Source organism: Amblyomma mixtum, chromosome 2, assembly GCF_055824585.1.
Source record: "Amblyomma mixtum isolate Tamu chromosome 2, ASM5582458v1, whole genome shotgun sequence".
Taxonomy (NCBI): domain Eukaryota; kingdom Metazoa; phylum Arthropoda; class Arachnida; order Ixodida; family Ixodidae; genus Amblyomma; species Amblyomma mixtum.
Window position 1 is genome coordinate 220,918,499 of NC_143013.1, and position 16,775 is coordinate 220,935,273.

The following is a 16,775-nucleotide window of genomic DNA, read 5'->3' on the forward strand; positions in this document are numbered from 1 at the left end:
GTACATGGCTCTGAACAGTGCCATGCCTCGATAATCTCAGGGGCTATCATGCCCGGTGACATTGCTTCACCTTCCTGCAGCTATTGAGGCTGCAGATGTGCGTAAAAAACAGGCGGCCACAAAAGCAGCCCTTGCCGAGTCACGGGGCATGGCTGCATTTTGGAAGCAGCAATATGATTGTGTAAAAGAAAGGCTGCTGACGACAAGTACACTTCAGCCACTTAGTGAATGCAAGCACTATACGGGGCTACCTTCATATGAAGTTTTTAAAGGGCTGTACATGGCTCTGAACAGCGCCATGCCTCGATAATCTCAGGGGCTATCATGCCCGGTGACATTGCTTCACCTTCCTGCAGCTATTGAGGCTGCAGATGTGCGTAAAAAACAGGCGGCCACAAAAGCAGCCCTTGCCGAGTCACGGGGCATGGCTGTATTTTGGAAGCAGCAGTATGATTGTGTAAAAGGCTAGTATGATTGTGTAAAAGAAAGGCTGCTGACTACAAGTACACTTCAGCAACTTAGTGAATGCAAGTACTATACGGGGCTACCTTCATATGAAGTTTTTAAAGGGCTGTACATGGCTCTGAACAGTGCCATGCCTCGATAATCTCAGGGGCCATCATGCGCACTTGGCAGCATCAATGATTTTTTCATGGTGCTGTTAAGAGTTCAAACAGGGATGCCCGTTAACGAACTTGCACGTAATTTTGGCACGACCCAATCTTACTTGAGCAAGACTTTTTCCAAGTGGGTACTGTTTATGCACAAAGCCTTGCGTGCCATCACCCACGTGCCATCGCTAGCTGAAGCGCAGCGAAATCTTCTAAAACAGTTTTTAAACTTTCAGGAAATGCACATGGTAATTGATGGCACAGAGATAAGGTAGCAGACACCGTCATCAGTGGATGTGCAGCAACAAACCTTCTCGCCCTATAAGCACGGCAAAATTCAGTTAAAAGTGCTTATAGGTGCCACATCAGACAGCTATGTCTGCTTTGTTTCAGATGCTTGAGGGGGGGGGGTCAATTTCTGACAGGGATTTAGTGATAAAGAGCAAACTACTGGACAGTTTCAAACCAGGTGATGCAATAATGATGGATAATGGGTTAAAAATTTTTGACCTTCTACGTCACAGGGTAACGGCACATATGCCGCCATTTAATAGGCCCTCACTAGGTCAGATGAGCACTGGTGATGTTTCGAAGACCAGAACCATTGCCAGTGCTCGTGTACACATCAAGAGCGTCATCAGACTGATCAAGGAATTTCACATTTTCGATGGTGGATACCCCATCACAATGACTGACATTATCAATCGAGTACTACAGGCATGTGCTTACTTCAGCAATTTCCAATATCCACTAGTGCAGGAACAGAACAGCTCAACTGGCAGGTGGTATACAAGCGGGTGGTATGAAAGGTTTATTGTATGAAAGGTTTATTTATTGTACGTGTCACAGTGATATTATGCGTAACAGCCGACGGCCACAAAATTCCGGCGTATATCATCTTCAAAGAAAAAAGCATGCGGAAGAATGAACCTTTTCCCAAAGATGTCATTGTACAAACCCAAGAGAAAGGGTGGATGACAGCAGAGCTGATGTCTGACTGGATTCGAGTCGTGTGGCATCAGTGCTCGGCGGACTTGCAGGCACATGGTCAATGCTTCTGTAGGACGCGTTTCGCGGCCATCTCACCCCAGAATTAAAAACAAAGCTTCACAACAGCAATTGCGACCTGGTTGTTATTCCAGGCGGAATGACGCCAGTGCTGCAACCTCTGGACATTTCTGTAAACAAACCCTTTAAAGCTAATCTTCGGCAGGAGTACGAAGAATGAGTGCGGAACTCCGACCAGAGGAAAATGCCGACGGGAAAGCTGCAGAAAGCGCCTCCGTCAACCATCGCAAGGTGGATTTCGGAGGTGTGGAAGCGGTTGCAAGTTGATGTTGTGGTGAAGTCATTTAAGTGTTCTATAACAAATAACTTCGACGAAACAGAAGACGACCTGCTGTGGGATACTGGGAGCGGCTGCTCAAGCGGTGCGACGGACTCGAGTGGCAGTGAGAGTGACGAGTAGCAGATACAAGTGGTGGGTTCACTGTCTGCAGCTATTTTCTTTTGAATGTTTGCCAAATAAAATGTTGTTTCTCGCACCCATCTCATAGAGATTTCGCCGCAAAAAGAGGGGGCCCGGGGGGCCCGGAGTGCCATTTTAGATTTTTCAAATCTAAGCACACCGCCCCTCACTTTGGGCATCGCGATCGTGAAAAAAAGGGGGTGCTTAGAATCGAGTAAAAACGGTATTATAGCCTTTTAAAGCGAACATTTTGGTGTGATTTCATTGTGAACAACGGCCCCGTTCTGAGAGCCGAAACATCAGTCCTTTCTTTTTCAATTTTACTTCTCGGCGACGGAATTCCGTCCTACTCAAGATACGCTGAATGTGTTTACCAACACATTAACTGATGCATTAACAGGTAGTAAAAGGACACGCGCTCAGTTTGGTATGTAGGCTCTTGATTACAGCGGGCATACAGCAAAAAATTTAGCTTAGTTTTGAAGCATTCAGCTAAGGGTCCCTAATCATTAAAGAAATTATATATTTTGAAGAGCGTGATGGCATCTGGCGAGGTGTTATTTTTTTTTTTTTTTCGGAAGGTGGCTGGGTAGGAACATTATTAAGCTGGTGTTTTTTGGAGGCAATCTGATAATACTATAAACACTCCAACTGTCGTTTTTCATGTATGAAAAAATTTCTGTTCGCTTTCTTGTCACTTTCAGATGTCATTTGCAATAAGAGAGTTTGTAGAAACCGAAGAGGTTGAAGTCGTTCCAGCGACCTGGATTGAGGACAACGTGTGTGCATGGCCTGGCGGAAAAGCCGACAGAGTACACTGATTAGTGAAGTCGTCTGCAAAACCTCAAGATAATTACAATCCGTGTGAAAGGTCTCTTTTGTAAGTTCTGGCCCTATTATACTGGTACATAGGATGCATGATGCATGATTTGTGCATGACATCAGTCTATGTTGGCGCTCAAAACCATTAAAAAAACAGCTGGTAGTCTCTTGCGGGGTTTAATGACCTAAAGCCTGTGGGGACGCACTCGTTCGTCCCCTGTGGTTCACTTTCCCGCAATGCACTCCAACTGTAGTTAGCTAACCCGAAACGCACTCTTCTCAGTTTAGTTACTTTAACTAACAGGGGAGGGCGCTCAGGTCGCAGCGACACCAGTGCCACGGATGGCGTTTTGCTACACGCTCGCGGGGAGCGATGGGCTCTTCTCCTTGGCACCGGGAAGCTCGCGGACGTTTCGTGAGCCGCTCCGCTCTTCGCCAGCGGTTGACCTCGTGTGGAAACATGTTCCCCTCAGCTCGTCCTGTCTGGCCTCGGAGTTTTTCCCCCTGCCCTACCATGGGCGAACGTTCACTCGTAACCGTGCTGGTGAGTCGGACATCCTCGATTCCTCAGCGCATTTTGTTGCTAGCTGGAGTTTTTGTTGTTACAGCAATAAATGCCTTGTTTGTGTCAGCCAGTGTGTCGTTCCTTTGTTCCCGCAGAGCAAGGCCCGCCGTGGTCGCCGTGCGCTCGGTAGCGCTCGCGACCACGGGGTGGGGTCCACGCGGTTTTGAACTGTGTCAGCCGCGGTTAAACGGGAAGAACGGATTTATCTCCCCATTTTAAACCCCACAAGCCATGCCTGAGTTTTTGAAAAAGGCTTATATTGATTCACTGTGCTTTGTTTCATGATATGTTGCTAGCGTTGTATGAAGCTGCCAGGAGGACGCTGGGCAGAGTCAAAGCTACATCCGACTTGGCATCTTCAGATGAAGACGAAAGGCGCCCAGTCACAAAGCCAAAACGGTTCCTTGTAGAATCATCTATGAGGCAGAAAGCCCACCCAGGAAAAAGGCTGCGAGGAAGCAGCCGAGCACAAGGAGTGCCACAAAGCTCCCCGTGCCATTCAGTTCACAAGTGTAGGATCTATTTGGGTCATGTTAGACATGTCTTGGTCATGTCTTGAATACTAAACCGCCCTGACGAATTAGTAGTGTGAAATTTGTTATTCATTTTCATTTTAGGTGGAGCACTCCATACCACCAAGTCGACTGGAGCTATTGGTATTTACTTATTGTATTTATAGATTTGAATGAGTATACATTTTCAGATGTGCAAAACGTAACTCCAGGAAATCGAAGTGAGCCAGGTTAGTTTTAGGCACAGATATTCTTAAGAAAAGATTTCTGTAGCCAATATGTTGTTTTATTTCAGCCTCGCACCCCATGACAACCAGGGATGTCATCCCTGAAGCAGGTAGGCTTTTTCTCCTCCCCTCTGTGCTGTGGATTTTTTATCCATTGCCAATTTGTGTGTTAATTTTATTTATACATTATCACTTCCATGGAAGCCTTACAACCTGTGTTTCTTTTATTCCTGCAGCTAGAATTTCAGAGGCAGGTCCTGAGGAAACTCCGTGAGAACAGGCTCATGCTTGAGCAGGTTTTGGACCTGGCGACGAACATGCCTGCAGGCAGAGCAGGTGAAAACAGCTATGCTGCACCAACTTTAATACCCAAGCCTTTTAAAGACAAAAAATTTCAAGGAATTTGATGAAAATGTGGAAACTTAAGGAAGAGCTGCTAAGATTTCCTATGTAAACTAAAAAGTTCAGTCTGCTTGCTACACGCTCATGAACTTTGTAGCAGTAGCATTTTATGCATGTGGCAAATGTGTGGTATCATGCAGTGTGCATCAGTTACTGGGTTTCTATTGTGCAAACCTTTTAGTTGTTGGGACAAAATATGAGGAATCAATGCCTACCTATTACACTGGCCAGATTTCTACAGCCATTAACCTTCAGGAGTTCAGGACCTGGCAACCCTGGGCGCACGCGCAGGAAGCGATGATCGAATGGCAGGCAAGCAGTAGAACGCAGTGTATCGATTTCTCCTGTGCGACGTTTTTGTGCTTTTTACAAGACTTTGAGCATCGGAACACGCCGGCACCCAGCAACACCCAACGCCGAGTCACGCCGAACGGCCGATGGGGCCGCTTGACGGCCGAAGAACCAAATCTAACAGCATGGAAGTGACCGTCGGAGGCACCGAAGTTACCCCCCGGCAGTGTTCCTGGAAAGCGGATGGCTCCCGGCACACCGAACATACAAGCAGAAAAGCCGAGTAGTCGAACCTACGGCGGACACACTGAGCAACAAGCCCGCGTTGAAAGGCAAGCCTAGCATCGGAAAAAGAAGGCCACCGCCGCTACCACAACTACCCGCGGATGATTATAAGGTTGTTATCAGACTTCAAGGAGGCTTCAACGCCAAAGCCTGGAGCACCGCCCAAGTCTCTGACAGCATCCAACAAAGTATACAGCTCCAAGGTAGAACAGACAAAGATATTATCTGCATAATGGCCGAGCAGAACGCAATCATCGCCAGCACGTCGATGAAGGAGAACACGGTTCTTTACTGCGGACTCCAAGAAGTTAAATTAGGCACCGAAACCTACCCCGCAACCACTTATGCCACTGCACCGGACAACTCGGCGAAAGGAGTAATCCACGGCATACCCTCGTATGACAGCCTGGAAGACAGAAGTCTAGCCTGCAATACACCCAAAGTACTGCAAGTGAGACGACTCAGCCAAACGTCGACGGTAGTCAGTCTTCGAACGCAAGTCTATAACCTATTACGTAAACTACCACCACACAACGTACAGATGCCTGCTGTACAAGAGGAAGATGGAAGTCTGCGAAAACTGCTACAGAGTGGGACACAGGGCGGACATTTGCCCAACGCCAGATGACAAACGCTGCCCCAAATGTGGCATACTAGCACCAGAAGAGAACCATGAGTGTACTCTCTGATGTGCCATATGCGGAGGAGAACACGCATCCGGCTCGAAGCAATGCCGCCACCATTTCCAAGCCCTGTTGAACGCAACGCGCAAACAACTAACTGCAAACCAGGAATATACTCCACAATCTGCACCAAGCACAGGCCTCGGGAGACAGAGCCGGTCTAAAGAAAGACGCTCTACCGGAACGCAGGGGCACCCAGACAAGAAAACCTCCCGTAGCCGCAGTACCAGCGCACCAGGACGCCACGCGAGTGCAGGGGGCCGCAGCTGCAGTGCCGGTGGAGATCGAGGACCGAGCAAGCAGCGGACCGGACGAGAGGGCAGTCACCCTACCAGCAGCAGAAGGAACCAGGAATCCTCCAGAGGCACAATATCCAACAAGGTGAGCTGGGCATCAGTGCTACGTTCCACTGCTCCACCAAACTACGAGAGTGAAAACCAAAAACTACATGCAGAAATCGCACAGCTTATGCAGGTACTGGAGGCAAAATGCGGAAATTGAGCGACTCAAACGTGAACATCGACCATTTGCAACCCCCGAACCCAGCACGTGCAGCACCGCAACAGAAACAGAGCATATGGAAGTGCAAAGGGTAGCACCCAAACGTAAAGCAGTCTGAAGCACACCAAAATACACTCTAAACACAGTAACCTATAACGTAACTTTTGGACGCGAGTAACTTTTGTCACAAAGGTTACAATTGATATTTTTTTATGTTTTCATTACGTTTTCTTTATTTTTGTGGAGCTCAAAGGTTACAACGGTCAAAAGTCAACCGTTTCAAAGGTTACGTTGAAAAAATTGCCAAGTAACCTTTGCGCAGCACGGTAACCTATATGCGTCGTCAAGCCAGGAGATATGCACATATAGAGGACGTATGCTGCTTCATGTGCGGGAATGTGCTATTCGGATGCAATGGGGCTGCAGTTTCGACCAACGTTTATAGATACTTTTTTAGTTCCATAACTCCTCGCAGCGCCCGTAGGGAGCAGGCGGCCTGTCGCCGTCCCCGCCACCGCGGCGCTGCAATCGCGGGTTGAGCTAGGAGAGCGAGAGTCGTCTGCTAGCGTGCAGCGTTTGGCACGAGCACTCGCATTCGAATCATCGCTGCGCGACTGCTGTTTTTTGTTTCCGGCTCTTGCCCGGAGGTATTTCATAACATATGTGTGCTTAGCGCGTTTGCGAACTTAAGAGCGGTATTCTGAGCCGTGTCACAAGCGGCCGTTTTGTACGGGCAATGACGAAATGCATGCTTCGATTCTGCTTCTCGTGGGATGAACCTAACCTTGCTATTTCAATAGATTCGTATTATCCGCCGAACCAGTTTTTCGCGACTGGCTGTTGTGTCTCGCATTTCGCGCAAAATTACTTTTACGTTTATTACAGCAATACTGGTGCAAATAAAACCCGCCGCTGTCTTGGTGGCTACGGCCCACGGCTTCTTTCCCGAAAGCCGCGAGTTCGATACCAGTGTAGGCGAAATGCAAGAGTAATTCAAGGCCCTTGGCATTTAAATAGAAAAAATTTATTCACAAACCCACTAAACATCGTTGTTGACAGATTTGCTGTCAACTAATTTGTCAGACAAGCTTCGCCTAGTTTCGCTCTTTTTGAGCTCTAACGGCGTTACTATTTTCCAACCACTTTGCTCGCGCAAAGAAGTGCATGCGCGTCACTAAATAAAAGTAAATTAATTGAGCTGTGAACACCTCAGCATGCTCTGGTAAACCAACACCATTCGTGCCTTTTTTTACAGCACGTTCCAAAACAGGTCGCCAAACAACTCGCCCTTTCAAGCCTGTTTTATAGCACCCTCTACCGCGCTTACACAGGCAAAGGGTACGGTACGCGAGAAGGGTACACGAGACCGCCACTAACATACTCGCGCTCAATAATGAGCATATAGCCTCACGCGGCAGAGAATCCTGCCTGCCAAGTGCGTCACATTGCGTCACAGAGTTCACATTGCGCTTTATTTTTCATTTTGAAAGCCACACAGCCTGCCAAATAGTACAAGGCTGTTTCTTCTGGTGATGGAACACTGTATCTGTGGTCGTTGGAAGCATTGGAGAGGTCCCTGAAAGGTATCGCCATCAGCTCCTGCCAGATCTGTTCTTTCTAGCCTTTTTCTGGATGAGGGCGTCGCGACGCTTTTCTCCGAGGCTTTTGAAGGCACTAAGTAAGACACAATCAGTTCCCGTCTCACAGTTCCATTTCACAGCTACTTCAGCAGGTGTGTAAAAGAAAACAGCCTAAATAATGATAAGATGGAAGACTCCATCTGAAGCTGCAAAAAAATATTGTAAAATAGAGCAAATAAACGTTTTCCACCACCACCTAAATAATTGCCTGAACTTTGTCACTGTAGGGTGGTCTTCGTCACCTCCTAATGGGCTCACTAGGCCAAAAAATCTCTGAATTAAAAAAACACATTATATATGAGCATTTCTAGGCTTTTTCAACGTGCCAGTCTAATTACCTCAAGCGGGTCTTGGTTTAACTTCGCTGTGAGAATATAGCTGACGCCCTTGCTGTGTAGGAAGTCTATAATGGACAGCACTGACATCAATGTCACCCGCAGGGACTCAACGGTTTGATTTGATGCAATGAGTTTGATATTTCCTCTTGCTTCCGTACGGATGGCGTTTCTCCGGGTTGCTCTTGTACCCGCTGGTACAGCCGGGCACGAAGCAAGTTGGCATTGTCGCGCTCGAAAGCTGTTTCACGGCCAGCAGCGTTTGTTGTTCTGAGTGCACGATAGGGACCACGTGTTCGCAGAGCGCACAGGAACACAAATGGACAAAAAAAGGCAACAACAAACCCGCGCACACGGGCTAAAGTAACTGCAGCCTGCAGGAGAGGAGCCGCGCGCGCGCCGGCGACCGCGCAAACCTTGACTGCAGCGCCCTCTCACCGCCCGGGTACAAGCAGCGCCCGCTTTCAGGGGAGGAGTTATGGAACTAAAAAAGTATCTATAAACGTTGGTTTCGACCGCAAGGGGGAGACATCAACCTAAGCTATCGCATGAGCCTGATACTGCTGTTTTGGGTCGCAGCCACATTGAATCGCGCGTTATCAGATATCTGCCTTCACATTTACCAAAGGAGGCTGCGAATGCAATGCAAATGCAGAATTTTGAGGCTGTATATCAGAACAGATCTTGAATGTTCGATTCCTATCCATGAGTTTTGCAAAGAAACCCAACGTGCTACTTCTCTAAGCATGTTCTGTACCGATTTTATTGCGCGAATAAACGTTAATAAACAAGTGTTTCAAATTCCATGTAATTTCTCGATGACTCGGATAAAGCCTATTTCTCATCTTCCTCGAACCGATACGCGATAGCAACGGTCGCAATTAATAGTAAAAAGCAGACATATGGAAGGGGAGCGCCTGGGAAGGCGACAGCGGACGTAACCGCATTTGCGGGCCGCCGAGTGCGCGATTCGATTTCCCTTCATGTGGCTCTTTTTATACACTTCCAATGTATCAGTTCTGGTGGAAAATATATATCACAAATCAAAACGTAATGCGCCCACGGTACGAACGGCGGCGCCTATAAGAAACGAGTAATTGGCAAAAGACTACTCAAAATATGGCATGACGGCCGCTCCAGTTGCGTGAGACGCGCATGTGCAGACGTCCGGCACTTCACCCAATGAAAAGTGGCGCTTCTGTTTCAAACGCTTGGCATCGTTGCACGCCGGCAAGTCTGGACGGCGGGAAGGCTCGGACGGCGGGAAGGCTCGGACGTTGCAGCGTTGCGGAGGCTGCTTTGTTCTTGGAACCGTTGGAACCGAGAGTTGGAACCGTTCGTGAACCACGGCGTCTTTCGGTGGCGTTCCTGAAGTGGTTTGTTTGGGGTAATGCCGCTAAGCAGCAGGGACCTGTGGGGTACGCTGCGCAGCAGCTGCAACGAACCCCAATGTGACTGTAGACGCTACGTCGTTGTGTGCTCGACGGACAGCTTCGCGCCCGGCGCTATTCGTTGCGAATACTGAAGTCACGTTCCTGGGGTTCATGGAAGAATGACGGACTTGGGTGGGTGGCCTTTTTTTTACCATATGCACAATAGCGACCTGCGAAGTCATTTATTTCATGCTTGTCAAAGTGCGTATTTTCTTTCTTTGCCAGAGCAGCTTCATTCCTAAGCCTCGTTGAGTGCACTTCGAAGCGAAATGTGGTGCAGTAGTTTGAGTGCCTCATTCACCTATTGCGCGGGGTTTCGTGCCAAAAGTTTGGTTATCCAGAATATTGGTTTTAGACTATTGTTGCCGCATGTCATTTGTGGTCATTAGGTGCGATAATACGGGGGTAATCCAGCGCTAATTATTGATCGTTGCATGCGTGTATACGTACAAAAGAGCATGCGTAAAACGCACAACGGTACTTTTTTAACGAAGGATGTGATTTGGGCGAGTTGGTGTTGTAAGCGATGTTATGACGCTCGCTTCCACTTCGGCGCTATACTCCCGCCCAGGCGGCGGCAGTCGCCTCCTCGACTCGAGTGGCGATCACGTGAATCTGGTTCTTTGCGCCGGTCGGTCCCAGTGCCTACCGCATTGCCTGCCTATGCTCTTTCCTCTCTTCCCGGCGCCGTCTGGATGACGTTTGTGTTTGTGATGGTTGTTTTTCGCGAGTGCGGCGCGTCGACTCATCAGCGTTGGCGACGGGAAGCGCAGCGCACGGTGTGTGGTACGCGAGCGGTCTGAGCGGACGTGCGTAGAACAGTGCGAGCCCTATTGAAGTGCGCTAACAAGAATTAAGTTGTAACTGCAATATATCTGTTTTTTATTCTCACAAATCTGTGTGAGCGTCGAGTGTTCTTACTCGCTCCCCCTCCCGTTTTGGTCATCTCTAACAGTATTGATTCATATATTGAAAACAGCGCGGGAAAACGAGACGGTGCGTTGTGTCTTTCTTTGCTCGTCTCGTTTTCCCGCGCTGTTTTCACCATGAAGTGGTAGCTTTGTTTTGAATCTGAATTTTGGAACTTTGCAGTCGTTTCATTGATTATCAATTGATTGGTGCGCCACACGATTTTGGCAATACAACTGGGCTCATTAAAAAAATTGGCTGTGGTTTGACCAATGGCCATCCTGAGTGAATTGCGGAAGCAACAGCGCAGCAATCGCAGCAGTGGCGCTGTGATGTTCTTTGTATACCATGTTTCACTCTGGTGAGAATATCAGCCATGCTTTAAGTATGAATGGTTGCTCACTGGCTCTAATTTAGCATTCCACAGATCCCACTGCCCGAAGAGTTGCAAGTGACTGCACCTTACGTATACACCTGTGCTGAGTGTTTACGCTGGAAGTAGTAAAGAAGTGATCTCGATCAGCAACGGCAACCTAGAGCGTGGACTATTCTTCTGCCTGGGGACATATTGCATAAAAAACCTCGACTATCCACCGGCATTTTCCGCCATACTCATCCTGCTGCAGAAGATTGCCCTGCCAGACATTTTAGTGCCACGTTGACTACTGACGAACCGACTTACGAGCTTGTTCATGCTCTTGAAAAATAATAATTTGTTGTAATTTCTGGAAAGAAATGTGTTTCAATTGTTCACTTTCTAATATGTTTAAGTATATTTTCTACAGCTAAATTGAGCAAGTTTTTTTTTTAACTGCAGTACGCAAGTTGATGTACTTATGCGAGTGTTGTCAGGCTTATAGCACTGTTAATGTTGCAAGTTACTGGTCATATCATTGTGCATCTTTGTTAATGAAGTGACTGGAGGAGTCACAAAGGGCTTTTGTTTATATGATCTAGGCAAGTTGTGCTGAATTTGCTGATGCTATTTACCTCTTAAAGCTGTTAGGTACATGTATATCTCTGGTTGCTGTTTAGCCAAGATGTTTAAATTGATTGATTGTTGTTTGCGTTTGTATGTGGCCGCAAGTTTTAAAAGACCTGATGTTATCTGCACTGCTTGGACCACCCTTCTTGATCTCTTATTGTATAGTCATTTTAATCTTTCTTTTAAGAGGTGTGGTAAAATGTGCGATCAAAGTATTGCCTTCTCTGATATTTTTGCCATTCGTATTTTCTGTCTGTTCTATCCCTCACACAATGTCAAGTTGACTTGGCACTTGGTCTTGAATAATAATAGAGCTTTTATTTTGTTCTTTTTGGTACTACAATTACAGTGCCTATGTTTTTATTTACATTGTAATAAGAGTGATATGCTGTATAGCCAAGCTCTATTCGAAGCGAGACTTCATCTGAACTTGCTTTATTGAATTGCTTGTTCAACGTTGTTCTGTTTCACATGCGAGCAGTAATACTGTAATATGGGCCCATATTTTACTGCCTTGCATGCCCATTTATTGTGATTTTTTTTTTTTGCAAAACGTTTGCAAAAATGGTGCCTTGAACATACCTGCATCTGTTGCATTCCTTAGGTTTTCTTCAATGTAGACAATATTTGGGAAGTTTTTTTTTTTGTTTTGTATTTCCTCTAGCCTTGAAGATGTTGGAGTCAATTTAAAATTTGCCTATCATATGCCGATATTTGTCATTTTTCTCCGTTATAAACCATTCTCTTGTTTGGCCAGTTTTTGTTCCATTCAAATTGAAATCCAGCAGAGCTCTGTATTGCATCACCTTCAGCAAGTTGGAACGATATTTTTGCCATTTTTAGGCCAGCCATTGCGGCTTACAAAGGTTACACATTTTGGAGCACGTAACCTATGGCTAACTCAGTGATGTATACCTTTGTAAAGGTTACAGCGCTAGAAAGTCGCGTAACCTATGCGTAAAAAAGAAGTAACCTTTACTATTTGTAACTTTTACAAAGGTTATAAGTGGAAAGGTTACATTCTGTAACCTTTAAATTATAGGTATACTTCAATGTGAAAATGTGCACCTTTACAAAGGTTGCCCAAAGGTTACCGTGTTTAGAGTGTACGACCGCTGCCCCCCCCCCCCCCCCCCCCCCCCCCCCGAGCACAGAACCTACCCCTTCCGTTCCACACCAGGACCAAGCGAGGCTACAGGAGATGATACCGAATATGATGACAATCATGCAGTCCCAACACCAGGAAACGACAGCGCAACTACAAGCTGTGAATATCAGAATAAATGACATACAGAAAAACATGAACAGGCTGGAAACAAGGCTCATATCAGTGGAGGACACAGTACCACAGATGCAACAGCAACCCCACGGTCTAGACTCGTCCTACCAAAATGCAATAGGCCAGTGCAGTCTTTTTGTGCAGTTTACAATCCTGTTGATGTCTGTAAAGCTTTAAATGTGTGCCTTCACAGCAGGTTTTGTTTGGAGCCTTATTTTAGCAGTGTGTTGTTCATAGAACTTTTATTTTTTTTTCAATGTATTTGGTATAATAAGCAATTAAGTTTTGATGTAGCCATTAGAAATAACAGCCTTTTTGTGCAATTTGTGAAGTGTTCTTACATTATGCCCTTTCCTTCTCCACAGATGCTGTCAGATCAAACAAATTTTTTACGGCAACCGTGGATGAAGTCGAGGCAGTGATCAAAAGTTGGCTGCAACATGCAGGCGAAAGCAACGAGAAGAAAGGCAGATGCAACGCTCAGGCAAGCTGGTGTCTTTTTAGCATCTAAAGCATTTTTATGTAGCGCAAGGGACAGAGAAAGACGCACACAACACAGGCGCTAACTTCTGACTGACAAAACCTAGGCGACCAAGATGAACGTGATCCGTGAGGACAAACAGGCGCATGCGCCCGCAAAAAGAATAATGAAAATCAGGTGAATCAGGAAATACTCAGCGATTGTTTAAGAAGGCCAGCCCTCTTTTGGGCAGGAAGAAAGACGGCTTGCTGACACATTTATCTTCCAACGCAGTTCCAATAATGCTGCTTTGGATGTATCGCTGCTTGGGAAGATAAGCCGATAAGGTTGTCAGCAAGGCGATCTTTTGATCATGCGAAAAGTCGGGTGTTCTGGGCAGTTATTAGGTGCGAAACTGAAAACAGCACTTAGAATGATGAAACACCATTTGCTTGTGGTTAACCTGTGCATTCATTTTGTCTGCTTTCACATTTCTTCTAACTTGTGTCATAAATAATATTCAACTGTGTGTATTATTATATTCACAGGCCACCCAAGACCATGTGCAAGATGCCGATTAGACCTGTATGGCCCAGAAAATAAACGCTACGAGCTGAAAGATATTGCGAGTTTCCTTGGTGTTCTATTTTTCAGACGTCACATCACACTAGACACCCTCCCGACCTAAGAACAGATTAGATGATTATCTGGTGAACATCCAATATCTTCTTTGCATGTGTTATTGTATATAGTAATATCCCCCCTACAATAATGCCTCATGGGCGCTGTAGGTACTTTCAATAAATAAATAAATAAATCCTCCGAATATCTAAAAAATATTGCATGTGGGCATGTTATGAACATTTAGTGGATGTCCACAGTTGCCAAAGTGAACACTTTATGGATATTATATTAACATAATATGAACTTTTGGGAATATTATACCTTGTGGGGTATATTATATGAATATATACTGGACATTACTTGGTTTACTGGGGTAACTGTTTTTAAACAGCTTTGGACAGATGAATAAATTGCCCATCTAAGTAAGCCATCCAAGAAACCTCCAAGTCTAGCCGGGGATGGCAGATTCGACTCTCCAGGCTTCAACGCAAAGTACATGTCATACACACTAACTGATGAAGAGAACGATGTCACCTTGCACACAGAGCTTGTTCAGGTGTGTTTCATTTTAAACATAGCGTGATAAAAGTTACCAATTGCTATTCAGTAATGCATATCTATGTCCTGCAGGTGAATGAGGTCGATAATAGTGTGCGGCTGGAAGTGGCTAGCATAACCAGGTTATCGAGTTTCTGCTGATGAAGAAATGCCTGATCAGCAGAATTGTTACTGATAGGCACAGTGCCATACGGGCTCTTCTGAGGAGAAAATATCCCGACATATTGCACTTTTTCGACTGCTGGCACATGGCGAAAGGCAAGAAAGAACACCTCTATGGGCATCATTATTTGATACCTTGAGACAAACGTGTTTACAATTTTTTACATGTCATTTTAGGAATTCAAAAGAAGCTACTTGCAGCTGCTAAGTGCAGCGGTACAGAGGTGCTCGAGCAGTGGGCATGTGCTGTCGTCAACCACTTGTACTGGAGTGCGGCTTCAAGTGACGGATATCCACAAGAAATTGCACCGAAATGGCTTTCACTTACAAAGTACACGGTGAATCTACACCAACATGACTGCACAATTTTTCCTCAGTCTGCCCACAGTGACCTAAGTGAAAAAGAAAGACAGGATGGATGAAAGTAGCTAACATAAAATGATGGGTTGTTTTCAAAGCCACTTTATATAACTGGAAATTTTTTTAAGGATCTGATGCCTACCGAAAGCTATGCGAGATAGTAAAGGCCCCATCACTGCTGAAAGACATACCCCAGCTATTTATAAAGGAACAGACGTTTCGCTGTGAGGCTTTTCACAGCCTAATAAACCAGTTTGCTCCAAAGACTTTTCATTACTGCTATGGTGGAATGCAAGCCAGGTTAGTGCTGTGCTTCATCCGCTGGTGCATTTAAAATCCTCTTGCACTGCCTTGCATTGACACGCATTTTAGTTACTTCAATACTGTATTGCTTGACTCTTTACCGGGTAGTGTAATGCTGCCTATTTATGGTGGCCGTAGCTCAGCATACACCCTTAAGGTTTGCTCTGTTTTATATATGAATGCCTTGCTATTTTACTTACTAATGACATTCCTTGCAGAGTCCACGTCCTCCGGATCCTGCGGCCGCCCCTCCTTTTCGACCATGAGCAGTTAGAGCATCTGTGCTGTGCCCCTGCCACACACTGGAAATGATACTTTGTATGCAATGCATGTACATCATGTGTGTTTGCCCATTCGTGTACTGGCTGACCGGCACACCACATATGGGTGTTCACCTTTTGGTTCAGCCTAGCACGGTGCTTTACATACTTTCCGTTCTTTTATTATTTTTTTTCCTTTGTATCTGTAAATAAATATTATTACTGTTATTGTGTTGCGGAAAATAGACACGAGGACGACGCGTTCTGGGCAATGTTTGCCGTGCACCAAGCAGCTCTTGATCAGTGTTGTACCCAGCAATTGCGTACTCTTGCCGAATAGATACAGTGGAAGAAGAGCGACAATGCACTGAAAGGATCTGTTGCCCGATTGCGGCAAAACTGCGTGGCTCTGCTCCTGCAAGCAGCGATTATGGGCATACTCGCGAGGGCAATCTTGGTATGAAACAATCGAGCCACACCTTCTAGATAGTGAATTTAGGCCCCACTTCAGAGTGAACCACAGCACTTTCAGGTATATCCTCAATGTGTGCGAATGCATGCAGCGGCAAGACATAATCATGCGGAAAGCAGCCCCCCTTGTTAAGCGTGCGGCTGTAGGCTTGTACCACCAAGAGTCGTCTGCGGAAGAAAGAACCATCGCCAATGCTTCTGGCATCGGCTGGTTGACCGTGAACACCTTATACTGGGAATTCTACGCTGTCGTGTGTGAGCTGGACTAAGTTCTTTATACTCTCCAGGTGAATTGCGATAGCAGGATACCTTCACCAATTTACTATTGTGACTGGATTTCCGCAAGATGTGAGAACCCTCGTTGGCTGTCACATTGAGGTGTGCCCACAAGAAAAGTATGCCGCGGACTACAAAAACTATAAAGGATGGTATAGCACCATTCCTTTGGCCATTGCCGGCCAATATTACAGATTTTTATTTAGGAACGTTGGGTCTCCTGGAAGAAAATTGGATGCTGGCGTATTTGAAATCTCAAGTCTACCAAGTACCCATCCTTTTTGCCAATCATGCATTCGCACTACAGATGCACATCAAAGAGCCGTTTCCAAATGCAGGTCTGCCAGACACAC

At 46.1% G+C, this 16,775-nt stretch overlaps 1 protein-coding gene and 1 pseudogene across 7 annotated transcripts in view; one reads left to right on the forward strand and one right to left on the reverse strand.

Moving 5' to 3' along the window:
• LOC149362651 (uncharacterized) overlaps positions 1-16,775 on the reverse strand; it is an 88,555-nt gene that overhangs the window by 46,591 nt on the left and 25,189 nt on the right. The gene's annotated exons all lie outside the window — the stretch shown is intronic.
• Positions 1-16,775, forward strand: part of LOC149362656 (uncharacterized) — a 32,009-nt pseudogene that overhangs the window by 3,528 nt on the left and 11,706 nt on the right.